The sequence below is a fragment of the Schistocerca americana genome, chromosome 7 (genome assembly GCF_021461395.2).
Source record: "Schistocerca americana isolate TAMUIC-IGC-003095 chromosome 7, iqSchAmer2.1, whole genome shotgun sequence".
In the NCBI taxonomy this organism is placed as follows: domain Eukaryota; kingdom Metazoa; phylum Arthropoda; class Insecta; order Orthoptera; family Acrididae; genus Schistocerca; species Schistocerca americana.
The window spans coordinates 304,432,767-304,458,140 of NC_060125.1; positions in this window are offsets into that span (position 1 = coordinate 304,432,767).

Here is a 25,374-nt window from a genome sequence, read left to right on the forward strand (position 1 = left end):
AGCTACAGTGGTTTGGACAACGCTAAGCAGCTATGATTTTTGTACATGGAACTGCGGAATATGCAAACTTCTGGTGCATCAGATGAGGCTTAGGAAAACTATTTCAGGTGCGTGGGCGTTTCCCAGTTTTTATGGAAGCAGCTACAGTTTCTGTCAAACACGAGATAGGAGCGTCGATAGATCATACTTCGTAATGATAAGTAGCCTTAGGCACCGAAAAAGAGAAACTGCTACACTAACTCACTTAAATTTGAAGAAAAAAATGCCATTCCTGTCTTTGCCTGGAGACGTCTATATGATTCGTAAAGTAAACCATTTGCTGCGGGACAAACGTTTGTATAAATATTACCTGACAGTGTAAGTACAAGGAATAATTTCAAATAAACACTTTACTGAGAATGACTGAAGACTTATCGCCCACAAAATAAATACTTTCCTTACCGAAACGTAGTTTTACACTTCACTTACGATTGCTTACCATTGACTGCAAGTCACTGTTGCAATCACCGTTGGAGAGGTACATGAAGAGATGAAAGTGCGTTGGACGACATGCCATTGCATACTGTGGCCATTCGACGGCGTATATCGTCTAGGGAAGTTGGAACTTCACGATAAACTGCATCTTTCAGTGCTTCCCACATAAAGAAATGGAGTCAAATCAAGAGACGTGGTCAGCCATTGTACTGCACAATTCCGTCCTATCCAACGGCCAGCAAACTTTCGGGAGGAATGAGCGGGGCAGCCATCGTGTTGGAACCACATACTCTAGCGCTCATCCAGCGCTACCTCTTCCAGAAGCACAGGAAGAATGTTCATAAGAAAGTATGTTCACGCACTTGCATTTAACGTCTCTGGGATGAAGTGAGACCCGACAGTCAAGTTTGCTATGACACCACGCCGTAGGGTTACGCTCCACGCACGTTGTTGTTGTACCTGACGAAGCCAGCTTGCATTTTCAGCTGCCTGGTAGTGCATGTCACGTAAGTTCACATTACTGTGGTTCGTAATCGTTGCTTCATCGGTAAAAACTAGTTTTCAAAAACGTAGTATCGTCTCCCAAACGATGCGTAGTACACAAAAAAAAGAAAAATCTGTACGAATTTCGAAATCAAGTCCTCCGACTGACTGATGTAGTAACAAATAGTTAGGGTGGAATTGATGTCGATGTCAGATTCAAATGATGCTCCACTGGCTGATCTCACTTTCCTTGGCAATACGATCCTTGCCACGACTCACAATAAAAAAGTAGCATGCCCTACTTTTGCTCATCGTTGTTCATGTCTGCATGCAAGGAATATTGAAGCAGAAGTTACCTCTCGACAGAAGTCACAGTTCCTGCTAGCTCTGAAGTGGCAAGTAAACAGTCGAAGAACCTGATAGAACGAAGTATCAATTTAAAGTAGTGAACTTACAACATAATAGCCAGTTCCGGCCGACTTGTCCTTCAGTTTTAGAATGTTTCTCGGATTCGTTTGCGAAAAGTTTCGGTCTTAACATTAACAGTCATTGTGTCACTGTACTTGTCTTTTTAAGCGCTTTCGGGTACTCTTCAATACTTTGATCGATACGAGAGTTAAGAATCCTCATCACATATCAAAGTACATATCCCTTCGCTATCAAATGCCGAAAACCTCGTTTCGATATCTGTAAGCGTTCACGAAATAAAAGGGGTGTTACGTCTTACGTGACTCATAATGTGTAATTTCTTACAGTCTCTGATAAAAAAGCGTGAAGCACCCAGAAGAGATGGTTAATGGCAATGAAACTTCGTACACGAACACACAATCGACGTGTAAGTACATGATTAGAGTTGCAATTCTCCTCATTAGTATCGTTCGTGTTACCAGGCCCGACAGGATGTGTTAGGACTGTGAACTACGTCAGATGTCGAGTGATTACCGTAAAGGACTCATGTAAGACAGCGTAATTGGCTCGTGGCAGAATCTGAAACAGGCCACATGACTGGCCTACATTTGGTCGACATGGTCGGATCATGCAGTACAGACATCAGCGCGATATTCAGTTGTGACAGTGGCCCTATGTAGGGCTGTGTGGGAACGTGAGGACAAGCATACTTGTCGTGAAGATTATATCAGACCACTTCTGTCCATCCGAAGGAAGAAACGCCGTATGGTGCACCAACACAAGGTATCTCCTTCACATTTTCGCCTGCCATCCGAGGGCATATAATTGAGTCCCTGCAACTATTTTTGTCATCCTGCATCATTCGTCGACCAGCAGCAGGCGGACTAGGGGTTTACCGTCCCATTCCTGGAATATCGTTGACACCACAACACAAACGGTGGCGCTTGGAGTGGTGGATGTGTCCGTGAACCTTGGAATGCTAGTGCAGTGAGTCGGTGATTGCAACAGTGAGTCGTACTGCGTTCAGCAGTTAATCGTGGGTCTGCATTATTGAGGTCTTATTCTTGTGACCCTTAGGAAAGGCACAGATATTCCTCGCATCTTGGTATGACTTAAGGTCAGAGATTGTGGTGCTTGAGGAATCTCAAATGCCACAACAATATTTCACGACGTCCAGTGTCTTCGTATTTTCCCTTTCATGCTATCGTAGTGACACATTTTAAGAAGAAAATGCTCTTCCGCATTTTGCAAGTGTCTATGAACAGTCTGCCTAATGCTGAGGTATGCCCGCGGCCAGCAAGATTCCCAGATATGATTCTGATAGAACATGTAAGGGACGAGCTCGGATTTCTTCGTCGCTTTGCGGTATCCAGGATATCGGAAATCAGTTTCAACAGTGCGGGTCACCTTGCCTTAGGAGAGGACACAATGGCTCCATGGCACCATTCCCAACCGAGTTAGTGCATGCATCCAGGTCAGAGGGTGTGCAAAGTAATACTGCCAAGTGGGCACATACTCCCAAGTTGTTCGTAAATTTGAGTCGAGTTTTATAATCATAACTCCGTCTGAACTCGTGAAGTTTTGCTTTGTTCGTTCCCATATTCAAACTTTCTAAGGAAATATTTGTGTGAAATGTAATGATTACTACAGGGTGAGTAAAACTCCTCCAGATTCTCAAATACAAGTCACTGTTCACTGTCATCTCAAAGAATATGGGCCCCATAACGCGTGTGGCGGGAATGGCACACCAAACTCCAGTCTTCTCGCCAAGCAAGGGTGGATTTTCTGTAGACTAGTACTGGTTGTTTTGGGAACCAGACAGATGGGACCACGCCTCGTCACTCATTGTAACCGTTAGTGGGTCCAGGACACCACAGGTAACATTGCTCAACTGCTATGGAGAGAAATGCACTCTCGTCTGCAGGTTAGGCTCGTTCAGTTCTTGCTCAGCACCTATCCGGTACGCTTTTGAGACCCTTAAAACACGTCTCCAACTTCTCTCACTCGCATGAACCTGTTGGCTCTATCTCCTAGTTGGTTTACGAGGACTCTCCGGCACGTGCCTCTTTAGTTCAGGTGTGCAGACCGGTGGTAGTCTGTTCCTGGGAGCATTCTGAAACGATCGTGTAGGCCGCCATTTTTGCTGGCACAGAACGTGCGGGAAATTTCTCCTGAAACGAATTCTTTGTTTTCACAAAACATCCAGTGCGAATGCACGCTTCAACGGCAACACGCTCGCGTAACGAATACTGCATTATCAAACACTCACACTAAACCGGCTTCACACAACAAAGCCTTTTTCTCAATTGGTTTGGACAAGGTTCACTGGCTGTGGCTGCAGCTGCGTTACACAACAACAAAGTTCAGCACAGTGTCGATACATCAAAGGAATCGTTCGTTCATGCGCGTCGCGTACGACGGGCCAGTGCTAAGTGCCGCACGTTTCATAATTAAATGTTCTTAGTTTAAAATTGAAAGGAGGATATAAGATGAACATCAACAAAAGCAAAACGAGGATAATGGAATGTAGTCGAATTAAATCGGGTGATGCTGAGGGAATTATATTAGGAAATGAGACACTTAAAGCAGTAAAGGAGTTTTGCTATTTGGGGAGCAAAATAACTGATGATGGTCGAAGTAGAGAGGATATAAAATGTAGACTGGCAGTGGCAAGGAAAGCGTTTCTGAAGAAGAGAAATTTGTTAACATCGAGTATAGATTTAAGTGTCAGGAAGTCGTTTCTGAAAGTATTTTTTATGGAGTGTAGCCATGTACGGAAGTGGAACATGGACGATAAATAGTTTGGACAAGAAGAGAATAGAAGCTTTCGAAATGTGGTGCTACAGAAGAATGCTGAAGATTAGATGGGGTAGATTACATAACTAATGAGGAGGTATTGAACAGAATTGGGGAGAAGAGGAGTTTGTGGCACAACTTGACAAGAAGAAGGGACCGGATGGTAGGACATGTTCTGAGGCATCAAGGGATCACCGTGGAGGGTAAAGGGCAGCGTGGAGGGTAAAAATCGTAGAGGGAGACCAAGAGATGAATATACTAAGCTGATTCAGAAGGATGTAGGTTGCATTAAGTACTGGGAGATGAAGAAGCTTGCACAGGATAGGGTAGCATGGAGAGCTGCATCAAACCAGTCTCAGGACTTAGAACCACAACAACAACAACAGTTTCAAATTTTTCAACGTAGCATGCGTATTCCGACAGTTTACTTAAACTCAAGATTTTAGGTGCTCTCTTTACAGTTGTAACTATTTATCGCTGTATGGCCGTGTTGTCGGAAGCATACGATGAATAAATTAAAAAACTGGGAGTAAAATCATGGTGAGGTGCGTACCTCGGAGCCGAAACGCGCGCCAGCTGTAAGCGCGGGCGTGCGAGGTCCCCTAATCCCAGGGCGAGCAGGTGCGGCACGTCTCCGACAAGGCCGCCAGGTGCCGCTGCTGCGGGCTGTTACGCAGGGCTCAATAGACCGCAAGGGGATTACCAACTGCCCTGCCGCAGGGCGCGCAATTTAAGAGGCAGCGGCACGGTTTTGGCCTGCTGTGGTAACAGCCCGCATACGGGACGCTTAGCGCCCACCGCTACTCTTCTTTCCTACACACAGAAACTAATTTATGAATGTCAGCTCACGGACAATTCATATACAGAAGGTCAGAATAGAATAACTCAGCCGTGCCGTTAAGAACACCAGGCCACAGCAAATGACGAAATGTTCTAAACTTTTGCAGTCATGTCTTTTGTACTTAGTCTAATTCTGAGGAAAAAAATCATTTTCTAAAATTATGCCGACACATTTCTAATGACATGTGTTTTATTGTCCTCGATTTGGAGTATGGGATTCTAGGGCCACATGCAACACAGATAACACTATGCTGTGTATGTGCTCTAGAACAGGGCTTCCCAACGTGTGGTCCGTGGACCCCTTAGGGGGCCGCCGGCTCTTTATAGGGGCCCGCGGCCACCCTTCACCAAATCGTGTAAAATAATGAGTAAAATTGTTGAATAAAAATGTGAAAATCAAATTCATCATTTTTTTTTCGTGTGAAAAACATGTGTACATTTAATTCAGGTCGTATTACCAATCAGCCTTTGCGGTTCTTAAGTGAGAACGCATACACAGTTTAGTGTCGGAGAATGCGGCGTCTCTGATTGTTTCGCAACAATACGGGGGTCGTTTGTGCGCCGACTCACAGCAGTAGATGCGCTGAAACCTTTTACGCATGCGCGGAGCGAGCTTTGTCGACTAATCACAGCGCTCGCTGGTACGTATGCGGCCCCAGGCATCATTAAATGTTAAACTTCCTTTGTCAGTGCACTACCTATTTCATAATTCGATTTTTGACCTTCAAGTTGTTCTCATTCATCTCTAAACCAAAGACTATTGATACTTTGGGGGGGGGGGGGAGAGGGGGGATCGTTGGGAACTTGCATTAAGAAGCTTTCAGTTCCCATGGGTTTCGCTCTGAAATTTAAAGTTACTGTGCTCTTGACTGACTAAGGGTTCGCCATTGATTTTCGACTGAAGAAGGGGTCCACCTGCTGAAAAGTTTGGGAAGCCCTGCTCTAGAGAATACACTGAAACGTCTCAGTGACTGGCAGGTAATACATGTGTGGTACATGATTCCACAGTTGGCGAACATGGTGCTATAGGCATTTCCTTCCGTTTCGTACAGTAAATTTCAAGGCTAAGGTAATATACGAGGGTTATTCAGAAAGAAAATCTAAAATGGTTAGTTTGAAAAAGTTTGCTACACCTTCCAGCGACTTCTCTACTTCGTCGAACCTCGACTTAGACATTTGTCATAGCGTTGTACCAATTTTCCAATTTCCTCATCGTAGAACGTAGCCGCCTGTGTTCTCCGTCACTGATCTACACTGGTTTCCAGTTCGTTATCTGTGCCAAAATTTTGTCTTCATAGCCAGCGGTTGATGTGAGCAGAGATGAAGATCAGATGGAGCCAAGTCCGGGCTGTATGGTCGTTGGTCAAACACTTTCCATTTAGAACGCTATCAGGGCGTCCTCATTGATCCTGCAATGTGCGGCTGAGAATTGTCTTGAAGAAGGAAATGCATGACAGGTATGTTACGTGGTGTTGCATGAAATCAGGCGAAACTTCGCAGTGGGCACCCATACTTGGCGGGGAGAGCATTTTTCTAGGCATCTTTACATGCTCACTGTGTCCGTAGAACTGGCAAGAGCGTCGTGACGCGATCGACAGGCATACTAGAGACACTGCCCAATACACCTGTGCAAAGCTTCATCGGGTTTTCACTGTCATTTCTATTACCGACCTTACTTTTAGAATAACCTTCGTATTTGTTGCTTTGTGAGCTGCATCAAATGGTTCAAATGGCTCTGAGCACTATGGGACTTAACATCTTAGGTCATCAGTCCCCAAAAACTTAGAACTACTTAAACCTAACTAACCTAAGGACATCACACACATCCATGCCCGAGGCAGGATTCGAACCTGCGACCGTAGCAGTCCCACGGTTCCGGACTGCAGCGCCTAGAACAGCACGGCCACCGCGGCCGGCTGAGCTGCATCGTTACTTAAAAAAAAAAAAAATCGGAGCACAAATCAGTTACAGTTTCCCAGAAGATCAGAAGTACATGAGCAATAGAATAACAAAAGTTTTATGTGACGGTATTGAAAATACTGTTAGCAGAAGTCAGGTTGCGTTTGACGAAACATCAGCTTAGACATCCAATGCAAGGCAGCTGTATGGATCAGAGATTTGCAATTATAATCGGATCCTAATTTTCAGTCACATTCTCATTCACTGTAAGAGAATGTAGGCATCTCTTCGGTTATTCGGTATGACATTGATCTCTGAAAACCGATTGGATAATGTCCACGGCCCCTTTTCGTACACTGTTGTAATATATGCAATTTTTTTCCTAATCGTTTCATGTACTGTGTTTGCACCAAATTTCTGGTCATTTTGAACAGAAATCCACGTAAGAGTCCAAGATATGCTCAGAGGATGCCATTCTCATTAGTTTGCAGTATATGAGGAATTTGGAAATTTACGGTAACATCTTATGGGACAAAACTGCTGAGGTTATCGGTCCCTAAGCTTCCGCACTACGTAATCTAACATAAACTAACTTACGCTAATGACAACACACACACCCATGCCCGAGGGAGGACTCGAGCCTCCGACGTGGGGAGCCGCGCGGACATTTGCAAGCCGCCTCAGACCGTGCGGTTACCACGCGCGGCAGCAGTATATGAGGCTATCGTCACACATAGAAAAGCAAATATTATCAAGTGTCGTGTGCTCTGGAGAATACATGATCAGTGCTATAACATTCCTAGAGGAAGAGAAAATATGACAAGTGAGAACAAACTGAAGGAGTGTCAAACTGTGTCATGTCTAGTCAATAGCAATCTGCTTCAAACCAGACAAGAATTACTTCTCCTAGTGAATAAAGGTCCGTCTCAATCATTTTCAAGCCAGTATTGTACTTATTAGGTTGGTACCTATGTTCCGTGCGTTTCTGTACATGTTTCATAAACGCAAAGCATACAAATAACAAAGACTTTAGAAACCACGTGGTTTCCACGGTCGTGGAATGTAAAAGTTATTCCTCATGGTTCTGAGGTGAAGAACTCGTCTAGCAATGTTCGGAGGACATTTTCACTCGAAAAGAGAGTTCCTTGAAGCTTGTTCGATAGAGAGCGGAAAAGAAGAAAATCCGAGGGAGCAAGATCAGGTGAATAAGGTGGATGTGAAATGACTTCCCAGCCCGTTACCTGTGTAGTAGTTTTTGTCAGTGCAGCAGAAAGCGGACGGGCGCTATCGTGGAGTGACATCACTTCACACAGTCTTCCTGGTCGTTGGTCTTGGACTGCGACTGCAAGACATCTCAGATGTTAACCGTAGATATCAGCAATTATGGATTACACCACGGGGAAGCAATTCGTAGTACACCAAAACATTACTGTTTCATAACATGCATAAGATTATCTATTGTGGATGCTCGCAGTTCTTTGTTTGGGGAGTTGCTGCACTGTTTGGGCACAGCCGTTCCTTTCTTTTCCTTATGTTAGGAAAAGGCGCCATTTGTGATCACCAGCAACGATACAGGATAGGAATCTACATCTACATCTACATCCATACTCCGCAAGCCACCTGACGGTGTGTGGCGGAGGGTACACTGAGTACCTCTATCGGTTCTCCCTTCTATTCCAGTCTCGTATTGTTCGTGGAAAGAAGGATTGTCGGTATGCTTCTGTGTGGGCTCTAATCTCTCTGATTTTATCCTCATGGTCTCTTCGCGAGATATACGTAGGAGGGAGCAATAAACTGCTTGACTCTTTGGTGAAGGTATGTTCTCGAAACTTTAACAAAAGCCCGTACCGAGCTACTGAGCGTCTCTCCGGCAGAGTCTTCCACTGGAGTTTATCTATCATCTCCGTAACGCTTTCGCAATTACTAAATGATCCTGTAACGAAGCGCGCTGCTCTCCGTTGGATCTTCTCTATCTCTTCTTTCAACCCTATCTGGTACGGATCCCACACTGCTGAGCAGTATTCAAGCAGTGGGCGAACAAGCGTACTGTAACCCACTTCCTTTGTTTTCGGATTACATTTCCTTAGGATTCTTCCAATGAATCTCAGTCTGGCATCTGCTTTACCGACGATCAACTTTATATGACCAGTCCATTTTAAATCACTCCTAATGCGTACTCCCAGATAATTTATGGAATTAACTGCTTCCAGTTGCTGACCTGCTACTTTGTAGCTAAATGATAAGGGATCTATCTTTCTATGTATTCGCAGCACATTACACTTGTCTACATTGATATTCAATTGCCATTCCCTGCACCTTGCGTCAATTCGCTGCAGATCCTCCTGCATTTCAGTACAATTTTCCATTGTTACAACCTCTCGATACACCACAGCATCATCTGCAAAAAGCCTCAGTGAACTTCCGATGTCATCCACCAGGTCATTTATGTATATTGTGGCCGGCCGAAGTGGCCGTGCGGTTAAAGGCGCTGCAGTCTGGAACCGCAAGACCGCTACGGTCGCAGGTTCGAATCCTGCCTCGAGCATGGATGTTTGTGATGTCCTTAGGCTAGTTAGGTTTAACTAGTTCTAAGTTCTAGGGGACTAATGACCTCAGCAGTTGAGTCCCATAGTGCTCAGAGCCATTTTTTTGTATATTGTGACACTCCCCTGCGGCACACCTGAAATCACTCTTACTTTGGAAGTCTTCTCTCCATTGAGAATGAAATGCTGCGTTCTGTTATCTAGGAACTCTTCAATCCAATCACACAATTGGTCTGATAGTCCATATGCTCTTACTTTGTTCATTAAACGACTGTGGGGAACTGTGTCGAACGCCCTGCGGAAGTCAAGAAACACGGCATCTACCTGTGAACCCGTGTCTATGGCCCTCTGAGTCTCGTGAACGAATAGCGCGAGCTGGGTTTCACACGATCGTCTTTTCCGAAACCCAGGATGATTCCTACAGAGTAGATTTCTAGTCTCCAGAAAAGTCATTATACTCGAACATGATACGTGTTCCAAAATTCTACAACAGATCGACGTTAGGTCTATAGTTCTGCACATCTGTTCGATGTCCCTTCTTGAAAACGGGGATGACCTGTGCCCTTTTCCAATTCTTTGGAACGCTACGCTCTTCTAGAGACCTACGGTACACCGCTGCAAGAAGGGGGGCAAGTTCCTTCGCGTACTCTTGTGTAAAATCGAACTGGTATCCCATCAGGTCCAGCGGCCTTTCCTCTTTTGAGCGATTTTAGTTGTTTCTCTATCCCTCTGTCGTCTATTTCGATATCTACCATTTTGTCATCTGTGCGACAATCTAGAGAAGGAACTACAGTGCAGTGTTCCTCTGTGAAACAGCTTTGGAAAAAGACGTTTAGTATTTCGGCTTTTAGTCTGTCATCCTCTGTTTCAGTACCATTTTGGTCACAGAGTGTCTGGACATTTTGTTTTGATCCACCTACCGCTTTGACATAAGACCTAAATTTCTTAGGATTTTCTGCCAAGTCAGTACATAGAACTTTACTTTCGAATTAATTGAACGCCTCTCGCATAGCTCTCCTCACACTACATTTCGCTTCGGGTAATTTTTGTTTGTCTGCAAGGGTTGGCCTATGTTTATGTTTGCTGTGAAGTTCCCTTTGCTTTCGCAGCAGTTTTCTAACTCGGTTGTTGTACCACGGTGGCTCTTTTCCATCTCTTACGATGTTGCTTGGCACATACTCATCTAACGCATATTGTACGATGGTTTTGAAGTTTGTCCACTGATCCTCACCACTATCTGTACTTGAGACAAAACTTTTGTGTTGAGCCGTCAGGTACTCTGTGATCTGCTTTTTGTCACTTTTGATAAACAGAAAAATCTTCCTACCTTTTTTAATATTTCTATTTACGGCTGAAATCATCGATGCCGTAACCGCTTTATGATCGCTGATTCCCTGTTCTGCGTTAACTGTTTCAAATAGTTCGGGTCTGTTTGTCACCAGAAGGTCTAATATGTTATCGCCACGAGTCGGTTCTCTGTTTAACTGCTCAAGGTAGTTTTCAGATAAAGCACTTAAAAAATTTCACTGGATTCTTTGTCCCTGCCACCCGTTATGAACGTTTGAGTCTCCCAGTCTATATCCGGCAAATTAAAATCTCCACCCAGAACTATAAGGTGGTGGGGAAATCTACTCGAAATATTTTCCAAATTATCCTTCAGGTGCTCAGCGACCACAGCTGCTGAGCCCGGGGGCCTATAGAGACATCCAGTTACCATGTCTGAGCCTGCTTTAACCGTGACCACCCAAATCATTTCACATTTCGGATCTCCGTCAATTTCCTTCGATACTATTGCACTTCTTATCGCTATAAACACGCCTCCCCCTTCACTGTCCAGCCTGTCTCTGCGGTATACATTCCAATCTGAGTTTAGGATTTCATTACTGTTTACGTCTGGTTTCAGCCAACTTTCTGTCCCTAGTACTATATGGGCGTTGTGACCGTTTATTAATGAGAGCAGTTCTGGGACCTTTCTATAGACGCTCCTGTAGTTTACTATTGTCCCTTGATGTCTCAGAACATGTCCTACCAACCAATCCCTTCCTCTGGTCAAGTTGTGCCACAAACTTCTCTTCTCCCCAATCCTATTCAGTACCTCCTCATTAGTTATGTGATCTACCCATCTAATCTTCAGCATTCTTCTGTAGCACCACATTTCGAAAGCTTCTATTCTCTTCTTGTCTTAACTACTTATCGTCCACGTTTCACTTCCATACATGGCTACACCCCATTCAAATACTTTCAGAAACGACTTCCTGACACTTAAATCTATACTCGATGTTAACAAATTTCTCTTCTTCCGAAACGCTTTCCTTGCCATTGCCAGTCTACATTTTATATGCTCTCTACTTCGACCATCATCAGTTATTTTGCTCCCCAAATGGCAAAACTCCTTTACTACTTTAAGTGTCTCATTTTCTAATCTAATTCCCTCAGCATCACCGGACTTAATTCGACTACATTCCATTATCCTCGTTTTGCTTTTGTTGATGTTCATCTTATATCCTCCTTTCAATTTTAAACTAAGAACATTTAATTATGAAGTTTTTATTTCTTCTCCATGGATTTTAATACCTACTCCGATTTTTTTTGTTTTGTTTCCTTCACTGCTTGCTCAATATACAGATTGAATAACATCGGGGGGAAGCTACAACCCTGTCTCACTCCCTTCCCAACCACTGCTTCCCTTTCATGTCCCTCGACTCAAATAACTGCCAGCTGGTTTCTGTACAAATTGTAAATAGCCTTTCGCTCCCTGTATTTTACCCCTGCCACCTTCAGAATTTGAAAGAGAGTATTACAGTCAACATTGTCAAAAGCTTTCTCTAAGTCTAAAAATGCTAGAAACGTAGGTTTGCCTTTCCTTAATCTAGCTTCTAAGGTAAGTCGTAGGGTAAGTATTGCCTCACGTGTTCCAATATTTCTACGGAATCCAAACTACACTCCTGGAAATGGAAAAAAGAACACATTGACACCGGTGTGTCAGACCCACCATACTTGCTCCGGACACTGCGAGAGGGCTGTACAAGCAATGATCACACGCACGGCACAGCGGACACACCAGGAACCGCGGTGTTGGCCGTCGAATGGCGCTAGCTGCGCAGCATTTGTGCACCGCCGCCGTCAGTGTCAGCCAGTTTTGCCGTGGCATACGGAGCTCCATCGCAGTCTTTAACACTGGTAGCATGCCGCGACAGCGTGGACGTGAACAGTATGTGCAGTTGACGGACTTTGAGCGAGGGCGTATAGTGGGCATGCGGGAGGCCGGGTGGACGTACCGCCGAATTGCTCAACACGTGGGGCGTGAGGTCTCCACAGTACATCGACGTTGTCGCCAGTGGTCGGCGGAAGGTGCACGTGCCCGTCGACCCTGGACCGGACCGCAGCGACGCACGGATGCACGCCAAGACCGTAGGATCCTACGCAGTGCCGTAGGGGACCGCACCGCCACTTCCCATCAAATTAGGGACACTGTTGCTCCTGGGGTATCGGCGAGGACCATTCGCAACCGTCTCCATGAAGCTGGGCTACGGTCCCGCACACCGTTAGGCCGTCTTCCGCTCACGCCCCAACATCGTGCAGCCCGCCTCCAGTGGTGTCGCGACAGGCGTGAATGGAGGGACGAATGAAGACGTGTCGTCTTCAGCGATGAGAGTCGCTTCTGCCTTGGTGCCAATGATGGTCGTATGCGTGTTTGGCGCCGTGCAGGTGAGCGCCACAATCAGGACTGCATACGACCGAGGCACACATGGCCAACACCCGGCATCATGGTGTGGGGAGCGATCTCCTACACTGGCCGTACACCACTGGTGATTGTCGAGGGGACACTGAATAGTGCACGGTACATCCAAACCGTCATCGAACCCATCGTTCTACCATTCCTAGACCGGCAGGGGAACTTGCTGTTCCAACAGGACAATGCACGTCTGCATGTATCCCGTGCCACCCAACGTGCTCTAGAAGGTGTAAGTCAACTACCCTGGCCAGCAAGATCTCCGGATCTGTCCCCCATTGAGCATGTTTGGGACTGGATGAAGCGTCGTCTCACGCGGTCTGCACGTCCAGCACGAACGCTGGTCCAACTGAGGCGCCAGGTGGAAATGGCATGGCAAGCCGTTCCACAGGACTACATCCAGCATCTCTACGATCGTTTCCATGGGAGAATAGCAGCCTGCATTGCTGCGAAAGGTGGATATACACTGTACTAGTGCCGACATTGTGCATGCTCTGTTGCCTGTGTCTATGTGCCTGTGGTTCTGTCAGTGTGATCATGTGATGTATCTGACCCCAGGAATGTGTCAATAAAGTTTCCCTTCCTGGGACAATGAATTCACGGTGTTATTATTTCAATTTCCAGGAGTGTATCTTCCCCGAGCTCGGCTTCTACTAGTTTGTTCATTCGTCAGTAAAGAATTCGGGTTAGTATTTTGCAGCTGCGACTTATTAAACTGATAGTTCAGAAATTTTCACAGATTGATCCGTTGAAACGATCTTCATCAAATCCCGGACGTCTTCCTGGACGCTGAGAGCATCTAATGTCAAAACGATCCGCCTTGAAAGGAGGCCGTTCTCTGTCCTGTGGAGTTATCCCCACACACGGTGCAAGTGTTTCTGACTGCCCCGCTGCTCTTATCCCTCTACTGAACTCAAACAGAAAAACATATCGGATATGTTCCGATTTTCTAACGTCCACAGCTCCAATCACTATCTCCAAATGATAATATGTTGATGCAAATACCAGTAGCGAACTACAAATAAAAAATAATAATTAGTAAATAAACTCATAGCAATCGGATCAGCAAAATGCAAAACAATAACGCCATGACCCTATTTACCAAGCTAATAAGTGGAACTGCATGATTGGGCATTTGGAGTCGGGCATATGGAAAAAGCCCATTGCCCATAGCGGCTCATGAAGGTGCATCTTTCACTGGGCTGAACCCGGACAGCAGATTACTAGTGGAGTGTAGTGTGTCCGTCTCAATCATTTTCAAACCAATATTGTACTTATTAAATGGTTCAAATGGCTCTGAGCACTATGGGACTTAACATCTGAGGTCATCAGTCCCATAGAACTTAGAACTACTTAAACCTAACTAACCTAAGGACATCACACACATCCATGCTCGAGGCAGGATTCGAACCTGCGATCGTAGCGGTCGCGCGGTTCCAGACTGTAGCACCTAGAACCGCTTAGCCACCACGGCCGGCTGTACTTATTAGGTTGATGCCTATGTTCCTTGCTTTTCTACATAAGATTAATAAGTGCAACACGTAACATAGCCTTTAATAACCAATAACATATTCTCCTTCACTATTTACAGCAGATACGTATGAAGGTGCACCTTCCATTGGGCCGAAACCGGGTAGTAGGTGATGGGAAGAGTGTGTATGTTCCACGATTCCCTGTTTCATCTCTTCCGAAATGATTCAAGGCATCGAGTGCACCGATTGTATAATGGGATTAAACTCTCAATGTTTGGAGACTGCAGTCCAGGCTGTAGGTATTTCTGGGATGTTTTGAGGTTGTTTAGCTTGAAAGTTACTTTCAACTTTCTGTTTGTGGAATGTTTGTCAGGAACAAGGATTTCCTGCATTACGGATTAGAAGATAAGGAATTTCGTACCGGATTTTTTCGTATATTGTACCTTGTTAGTGACTGAATCTAGATTTGTGTTAGCTAGTAGAGGAAATGTAACTACATTGTCATCAAACTAATATTCGTCATTGAAATGTTATCGTTAGACAGTACACAGGGCTCGACAAAATAATGAAAATACATTGTGAATGAGAAACACACGGCAGTGGTGTAGTAATCCACAACACTATAATATTTCACAAATCGGTGTGAATGTGAAATTTGTATGATCAAAGATTTTAAAATAGTGCATCCAGAAAGTATCTCAGTGGCTCACCAAACACGATGCTACTGTTTTATTTAGGTCTAAAACAAGAAGGATTAGTTGGTTAAAATGCGTTGTGAAAATATTTAGAGTAGATAAAATATGACACATTAAGCAATGAACTAAATGACAAATTGCAGAAACAATAAGGTGAACAATATACACAGTGTATAGACGATGTAAGTGCAAATATTTCTATTGGTGTCTGAGGACCGTGTACTGAACAACTTTACATCAGTATTTACGTCACTTGCAGACTAATAATTAAAGCTATTGCAACACCTATGTTTTAAGGTTTGTTAGAACCTCCAAGTACATGTGGCTATAGCAAGCCATGAATTTCTATTTTACCCTGGGCAGCAGGTCGGGTGTTGTTGTGTGAGTACGTGGGCGCAAAACAGTGAGTCTGTAGCGACAGGCACAGTCCTCTTAGTGGTGCAGTTACGACCATGCAGAAAACAACAGGTCATAAAGTTCGTGACATCTTTGTGGGAAGCCTGTTCGACGCAAAGGAAAAAACGCCCTACACACTGATATATGTACCTGTTAAGGTAGCACATATAAAAATATCTTCGCTTTGTACTCGTTACACCCTGTACAATGTATGTATTTTGTACTGAACAGGTGTAGTGCTCTTAGTGCTGCAGCAACAACTGGCAGAAAACTTAAGCTCTTTACACCCTGTACAGCGAAATTTGGTGGCATGTTCCAACAAGATAATCTTGTCCTTTGAAGGTGCAGTATTATGAACAGGTACAATGTAACAAACAGGAAGAAAAAGAGCTTAGGGTTTCATGTCTACGATATAGCAAGTGAGACTAAACAGGTAAATGAAACAAATTTAAATGTACAAAGTAAAATTTATTAATAGATCAAGTGAAAGTACAATAAATAAAATAAAGGAAAAGGCTGCACATTTAAGTAAGACGGGCAATTTGCGAAGTGGATATGATTATTAGCAGTATCTGCAGCTGTAAGTGACGAGTACAAGACGCGTATGTGATTATTCTGTATTAAACTTGGGCAAGTGGACAAATGTTTATTAGTTTCCAGCATTTCAAGGTAGTCCATGTTCCTTTCTTTGTGGATGTTATGTAAGACTTAACGTGCACCTTGTAACTGTGGCCTCCTTTAAGCAGATGATCTGCAAAAGTAGGGTCTTCTTTCCTCAGTCTCCTACTGTTGAGGTGTTCCTTTAAGAGGGTGAATATAGCCTTGTCAAACTGGTCTATAAAATTTGCCACAGTTACAAGTGGTTTTCTATGCTCCTGTTTTTTTTAAAGCTTAACTGCTATCTTTACCATTGGACAAAAAGGTATATTATTGTTGATTTTTTAGAGTTCCAGGATTTAAGCTTTAGGGCCACATTGAGGGACGCTTTTCCTGCATATGTAACTCTGCACTGTGAGTTAGAATCTTCAAGTAATGGGTTCAGCACAGAGTAAGGCAGAGAGGAGACATGTTGCTTCTGTTTTAATTTGTATTATTGAGTCCGCCAACGCAGGGGTGAAGCAATTTCTAGATGCTCTTTGTCTGGTGGTAATTAATTCAGTTGGGGAGTTTTCATCGCTCACAGGGATTCATAATAGGTGATTTAGCATTTAATGAAAGGCAGCATGTTTGGGAGTCACTGTGTGTTGAGATGGTAGCTATTACAATGTCAGTTGTGGTAGGCTACCTGAAATCTTATAAGTAAGAATGTGATTACTGATGTCTGTGGGTGCGTCTATAATTTATGGAGTTACCCCCTAAGTCCATTGTGAATGTTTTGCTGCTTCAGAAGAGTTTGAAGTCTTAAGAATAAACGCAGGTTTTATGAGGGGTCATATGTTCATAAATTCTTTTACATGAGCAGCCCAAATAAGAGATTTGAATCGTTCCGCGTTCGTAATATTGGTGTACACCCTGCATGTAGGAAGGACCCCGTGGCATTTAATTCAGAGTACTACTGTAATACACTGTATACGCAGTAAGTCGGCGCAGTCAGTGAACCAGGGGCAACTAATTCGTCTCAGGCCATCAGCGGTTGATTACTACCACTAATAGATTTTCACTGGCTTCACACCGGAGCCACGAGGCTTGCAGCCCAATCTCAGCATCTGCATTCAGGCCGACAAGAGACATTTGTTAGACTCATGGATTTCTGTTGTTCTCAGAGTAGCTACTGGCGCAACAAGTAAAAAGGTGCTCGGTCGAAGTCAGTAAATCGGAGGCAGTAGAGGGAGAAGGCTTAGGAACCGGTGCTGGCAGTGCACTTGAATCAATACGGGCAGGCTGCGGCTCATAACGGTAAAGTTTGCTCTGCGTGATTGGGGAGCCGCCGGCCACGCGCGCCGTTTTTAAATGAAGCCATTCCCCCCTGCCAGCCACCCCTACCAAGCCGTGGTCTCGGGCGAAACCGCCGCAGATTCGCTAGTTACGACCGGGACTAAATTGGGCGATATTTAGGAAGCGGCCGTCTTAAGAGCGGGGTCAGTTATGACCACTGCCGGCTAGTCCTCCAGCAGAACGTCTGTGCGCGAGGTGGAAGAAAGCGGAAAAAAAGGAGATGCGCGAAGAGCAAGGAAGCGGAGGAGCAGAAGAAAGCCGCTGGTAGTTCTACAGCCCGCCGACGCGAGGCAGCACCCGACGACCTGTTCTCGCAGCCCCGCTAATGGCCTTTCTGTTGACGCCTAATCAGTACTATTTTTAGAATCCACCGCTGTGAGTTTAGCCGCTATGCGTAGCGCTCTGCGGTTGGGTACTTTTGATGCAGTACATAAATTACGTAGTAGATCGTAATATTACCGGTAGTATTGGTAGCATTCACAGGAAAAGACACATAAACGAAAGTGAAAGACAGAAACCAGGAGCCGATGACTTCTCTTCCTTCGTTTGGTTGTTTGTTTTGTACATAGTTGTAATGGCAGATCACTCGCTGTTAGTCAGCTGTTTATTTTAAATCTTCATAGGATATAAATCGCATTTTATGAGCAATAAAAATTAGTTGATCACGTAACATCTGCACTTTTAACCAACCAAAACAATTACTTTTGATGCACATACGGTTTCATGAACAAACATAAAAACTCTATGTTATTATTGTTGATTTGTTCTCAATAGAACGTTCTTCATCATGATCATAAGCAAAAGTTTAATGTCGTTATTGATAAATAAGTTATAGATGTTAACTTAAAGTTGTTAATGTTTAACGGAAACATGTTTTATATAAGTTCCACGAAGTATTGAAGGAATGTCTGATATGTTTCTTTTTGGCGCTTTTTTCTATTAATCCTACCTTTTTCATGAGAAAATTCAGTTTTCTATCGCTATATGATAAACCTGTATTTCGTTTTTAATCGTGCTACAACATGCCTCTGTTTCGCATTACAAAACAACAATTTTGGACAAAAATCTTAATTAAACATGAATATTTTCAATTTTGCTACAAATACGGTTCATTTTTAAGTAACAGATAGGGAGAATTATTTAGCACGTGTAGGGCCTTTTACATATATATCCCCACAGTTCCTAGACGGTGCACCACTTCCAGTTTTTCGATGAATTTAGTTTGACACTGATAGCGTATGTTAACAAATCGATCGATATGAGGTAACGCCCGATATCTACGCAACACACCTAACACGCAGGTAACTCAAGTGTGACCTTAACTGACCAGTGCTAATAGGAAAGCTGCCGTAGTCCATGCATGCTTGGGATAGTCTAAGGTTTCTGATGGTAGTTTTACAGCTCTTGTAACAACAGAACCGATTACAAACTAGACCACAGAGTTCCATACGATGAATCAGCTTTCAACAAAGTTGTAAAAAGATTAAAAATGTGTCCTGAATCTTTGGTGTCTCTTACATAGGAGATGGAAATTTCATTTACTCTTAACACAGGATGTCTGCAGTGTAACATTACTGGCAAGAAGGAATCTAATATTTGAGCTTTCATCAATTTTAGGACGGAACATATCTCTACTGCAAAGAGTTTCTTCTTTGGTATAGACTCTTGCCAAACAAAACGGTTTTGGCTTTACGCACACTGTACTATGGTATGTTACGTTGCAGTTTACCCTCTGGTCACGCCACAATACAGCAGTACGAAGCGGCCATATGCAAGACAGCAGCAGAAAACTCGATGTGGCGCTCACTACTTCAGTTCGGAGTGGAAACTGTTTAGAGATGTGTTTTTCGTAACCTTTTTTTATTGGTATATTTGAGACCGCTTCAGCCCTCATCACAGGTTCGTTTAGGTTTCCGTAGATTTACGTTGATGGAAGAAGAAAACTTCAATATTTAAAAAAATTTCTTTTCCTTATGGAACCTTACTGCTATTCTGTCGTTTCCTGTTCCACATAGATTCAAACCTCATCTATTCCAGCGTACGTATCACTACTGAACTTTACCTTACACAAATGTTCTTATTGTTTATAGATATTGCCTGTATCCTCGTAAAAATAAATAGGTAAAAAATCATTTTCACGTCCATTTTTGCTTAAAACTTGTAATGACACGATAAATTCGAGGCATTAAACCACAGATTAACTGTTCTTTCTTTTGTTCTCAGTCTATTAAATAGTTTTCTTTGAAGCTTCCAATTTAGGTTCCAGTGTTTTATGAAACGCCTCTCGTACAGTCTGAGACTACTTCAAAAATTTTATTAACTTTTCAAAGTAATAATTCTATTATTTCTTTTTAATGATACAAATTTTATTATGTTCCGTATTAATGATATAAATAATATGAAAGTAGTAGAACGTGCAGCATAAAGGATGGTATTTGTTTGTAAACATTTCGTCAGCATTTGAGAGGGAGAGAGAGAGAGAGAGAGAGAGAGTGAGCTGCACTAAAGGGGTCAAAGCCATCACTTTTTTGTTGATCTATGAAACGAACAGTCCGTAGCTGTATGTGAATGGCTGGAATGTGCATAAGGAGTAGGTCTATGTAAATAAATGTATTATGAACTATGCGTTGTGTGTTCTGGATTGCGATATAGAGACGTGCAACAAGCCGGCATTGTCTTAATTTTATGCCAGAAGCCACTTTATTACAAGCAGTGCCAATATTTACAGAGTCATGGCTAAGGATGCAAGAACGTTGTTTACCAATACATGAGCACGGACTCCGTCGTGGAGGCAGACAAACCACGGAAGTCCTCCACAGATAAAAATTTGAAAATTGAGTTGTATCTCGGTATTTCCGTTTGCATCCCATTGAATAAATTACTAAACTACATATACTGGTCAGCCAGAACATTATGACCACTGACCTACAATCGATATAAACCCGTCCACGTGATAGCAGATTCATCTGACGAGGAATGACTGCTATTGAAACACACGCACGGCGCACGTAGTATCAGAGAGCTTGGTGTCCGTGTGTAGAATGGGAAAGGCGCGTGATCTGAGTTTGACCGAGTGCAGATTGCGATGGCCAAGAGGCTCGGCACGAGCATTTCGGAAACTGCACGACTTGTCGGGTATTTGAGGAGTGCTGTGGAAATTCTGTTCAACCAAGACGAAACCACGTCCAGATGTCGTGTGGTTGGTCCGGGGGGAGACCCCTCATTACAGATGTGGATCACACGCTGGACAGACTGGTAAAACAGGGCAGGCGGTAAACTGTGGCGGGACTAACGTCAGGTCTTAATGCTGGCAGAGTACAAGTGTGTCTGAACACACAGTGCACCGGAAACCCTAATGATGTATGTCCCAATCTTAACACCACGACGAAGGCCACAACGACTGAAATGGGTTCGTGACTGTCGCCACTGGACGTTGTGGCAGTGGCACAGAGACCATGGTCTGATGAATCCTGATACCTTCTTCATTATGCCGATGAGGATACGTGAATCCGCCCTATTCCAGGAAACAGCTGGCTGACACGTGTTTTGCAGGACGGAGACGAGTTGGCAGCGGCTCCATTGTACTCTGGGGGACATTCACCTGGGCATCCATGGGTCCAGCGCAGCTCGTGCAAGGTGCCACGATGTCCATGGAGTATCGTACATTGGTTGCAGACACATATACCCCTTCATGCCAGTCATATGTCCAGGCGGCAGTGGCATTTTTCAACAAGACAACAAGATAATGCGCCATATCACGAGACCAGGAGTGTGATGGAGTGGTTCGAGAAAGACAGTGACGAGTTCCACTTGATGTGCTGGGACTCCAACTCACCAGATCTCAATTCGATAGACTACATCTGGGATGTGAGTGAACGAGGCGTCAGAGCTCATCGCCTCGTTGCCCGGAATTTACGGGTATTATGTGACTTATGCCTGGAGATGTGCCAACTCCCTCCACTTACCTACCAAGGCGTCATTGATTTCATGTCACGACGTGTCGCCGCTGTTATCCGTGCCGAAGGTGGACATATCGGCTATTAGGCAGGTGGTCATGATGTTCTGGCTGGTCGGCGTATATTCGCATTAAATTCGTTTTGAAGAATTACTGTTTCTACATTTCGCAATAGATAAATCAGTTGGAAGGTCACCGCAGATGTTCCTTAGCACAACATTGACTAGGAAATATCATGGTTATTATATTGCTTATGATTATTCCACTTTCGTATTTTTTGTGGATGAATTTGAACGTGGTTCTATGATACTGTCTCGGTTTTTTATGTGATATGTTATGCAATGGAAGTGTTGTGACTCCTCATTAAAGTCATTGCTCTCATCTTCGTTAATCTTGAGTAAATCATATCTTCTGATGTGAAACATTTCGTTTCATACACACACTAAGGTGGAGTGCTCTTACAATCTCGTCAGTGATATTTCGCGAATCTTTTTCGGAATAGTCGAATTTCCAAGAGGGAATGTGCTATTGTATTATTGTTCTGCTCATTTTTTAGGAGAATATATGGGTTGCCAACGCAGGAGTAAAGATTCATATTACGTTCTTAAGAAGCGATTGGATGTGGCCTTTTCCGTGACCTGGATTGACTACAGTAGGTCAGTCACAGAGTCTCTAGAGGAGGGGTGCGGATAAACCAGACACTGCAGGTCGCAGAAGCGATTATGACAAGCCCCTCCCTACTCTGCGCTTTGACGGCGAATGCGGTTTTCTCCTTTGAAGGCAGCTGACCTTAAGCCAGTACTAGTCCCTATAATGTAATTGTGTGTGACGAATTTATCTCGCTTATGTAGAACTAAGAACGCTTCGCCACAGCGCTGTTTGACCACCGTGAGAAAACTGGTTGCCTTGCCCCTTAGATTTTGAATTCCAGTCAAATGTGTCTCGCTTGCCACCGTACTCAGGCGCGAAGGCCGCGATCAATGAGTGGAGCATGGCTAGTTGACGATACCAACTTCTTTCATGTTAAAATGCGTTCTTTAAGCCAAGAATGGGAACTTTCTGCTGAGTTCTACTGTATCCACGTAAATGAAGCGAAATTCCCGCGGTTCACTGTGGCAATGACTGGGTGTCATCTCTTCCATATTCAGTTTCTCAAAACGTCTGGTGCTTGGTTGAGAAGGACTAATCTTTTTGGTCACTTGCCATCCTGCCGTGGACGACGAGAGTAGGAACAGAGGCTTCTGCCTCCGGCGCCGGTTGGTGCACGCGTATACCGAGTTTTGGGTAAGTGTTCGCATTTGCGCTATCCCTTTTCTGAGCAGGTCACTGTATGCGGTATTTGCTACGTGACTTATGTTGCCTAATTAATTGTATTGTTACGTACATCTTAGACTCGTCTGCTTTGCATTTTCGAGGAGCACATATTAGCAAATTCTGTAGCTATTCCGAAGCTGTCTTCCACGTAGATGAGGCATCTTCCTACAGTGTTAGCGGGGCGTTCGTGAATAAATTGAGACTCTAGAGATCTTCGCGTTTCAGTATTTTACTTGACTTTAAGCTTGTTGCGTTGGAGCGATTTCTCAGTCAACATTACGAGCCTTTGTGTTAATTTAGCTGGAAAATGATTTTCTGTCTTTGAAATGTGATATATATCTTGAGTAGATAAATCTCAGACCAAACTACACTACTGGCCATTAAAGTTGCTTCACCAAGAAGAAATGCAGATGATAAACGGGTATTCATTGGATGTTGCGATACGATAAACCGCAATCGCGATAGGCTGCAATCCGACCTTTATCAAAGTCGGAAACGTGATGGTACGCATTTCTCCTCCTTACGCGAGGCTTCACAACAACGTTTCACTAGGCAACGCCGCTCAACTGCAATTTGTGAATGAGAAATCGGTTGGAAACTAGAACTGACATGTGATTACATTTTCATGCAATTTGGGTGCATAGATCCTGAGAAATCAGTAACCAGAACAACCACCTCTGGCCGTAACAACGGACTTGATACGCCTGGGCATTGAGTCAAACAGAGCTTGGATGGCGTGTACAGGTACAGCTGCCCGGGCAGCTTCAACACGATACCACAGTTCATCAAGAGTAGTGACTGGCGTATTGTGACGAGCCAGTTGCTCGGCCACCATTGACCAGACGTTTTAAATTGGTGAGAGATCTGGAGAATGTGCTGGCCAGGGCAGCAGTCGAACATTTTCTGTATCCAGAAAGGCCCGTACAGGACCTGGAACATGCGGTCGTGCATTATCCTGCTGAAATGCAGGGTTTCGCAGAGATCGAACGAAGTATAGAGCCACGGGTCATAACACATCTGAAATGTAACGTCCACTGTTCAAAGAGCCGTCAGTGCGAAAAAGAGGTGACCGAAACGTGTAACCATTGGCACCCATTGCCACCACGCCGGGTGATACGCCAGTATGGCGATGATGACGAATAAACGCTTCCAATGTGCGTTGACCGCGATGTCGCCAAACACGGATGCGACCATCATGATGCTGTAAACAGAGCCTGGATTAATCCCAAAACTGACGTTTTGCCACTCGTGCACGCAGGTTCGTCGTTGAGTACACCATCACAGGCGCTCCTGTCTGTGATGCAGCGTCAAGGGTAACCGCAGCCATGGTCTACGAGCTGATAGTCCGTGCAGCTGCAAACGTCGTTGAACCGTATGTGCAGATGGTTGTTGTCTTGCAAACGGCCGCATCTATTAACCTCAGGGATCGAGACATGGCTGCACGATCCGTTACAGCCATGAGGATAAGATGCCTGTCATCTCGGCTGCTTGTGATACGAGGCCGTTGGGACCCGGCATGGCGTTCCGTATTACCCTCCTGAACTCACCGATTCCATATTTTGCTAACAGTCATTGGATCTCGACCAACGCTAGCAGCAATGTTGCGATACGATTAACCACAATCGCGATAGGCTACAGTTCGACCTTTATCAAAGTCGGAAACGTGATGGTACGCATTTCTCCTCCTTACGCGAGGCTTCACAACAACGTTTCACTAGGCACAGCCCACGTAACTAGACATTTTTTCCTTGTTTTGGTCCAAAATATGTAAAGCAAGAAGCTTGCAGTAGAAGAGATTTATTTCACAGTATCAAAGATGAAGCAGTGCTCGTAGCTCTTAAGATATGAATTTTAGAGCCCATGTTTACTAGACTTCTATGCTTCGAATGATCATTCCCGTCATATCCCTGAATACTGATCATTCCTCATGGGATACACTGCATGTTACGTTATACAGGGTGTTACAAAAAGGTACGGCCAAACTTTCAGGAAACATTCCTCACACACAAAGAAAGAAAATATGTTATGTGAACATGTGTCCGGAAACGCGTACTTTCCATGTTAGAGCTCATTTTATCACTTCTCTTCAAATCGCATTAATCATGGAATGCAAACACACAGCAACAGAATGTACCAGCGTGACTTCAAACACTTTGTTACAGGAAATGTTCAAAGTGTACTCCGTTAGCGAGGATACATGTACACCCTCCGTCACATGGAATCACTGATGTGCTGATGCAGTCCTGGAGAATGGCGTATTGTATCACAGCCGTCCACAATACAAGCACGAAGAGTCTCTACATTTGGTACCGGGGTTGCGTAGTCAAGAGCTTTTAAATGCCCCCATAAATGAAAGTCAAGAGGGTTGAGGTCAGGAGAGCGTGGAGGCCATGGAATTGGTCCGCCTCTACCAATCCATTGGTCACCGAAT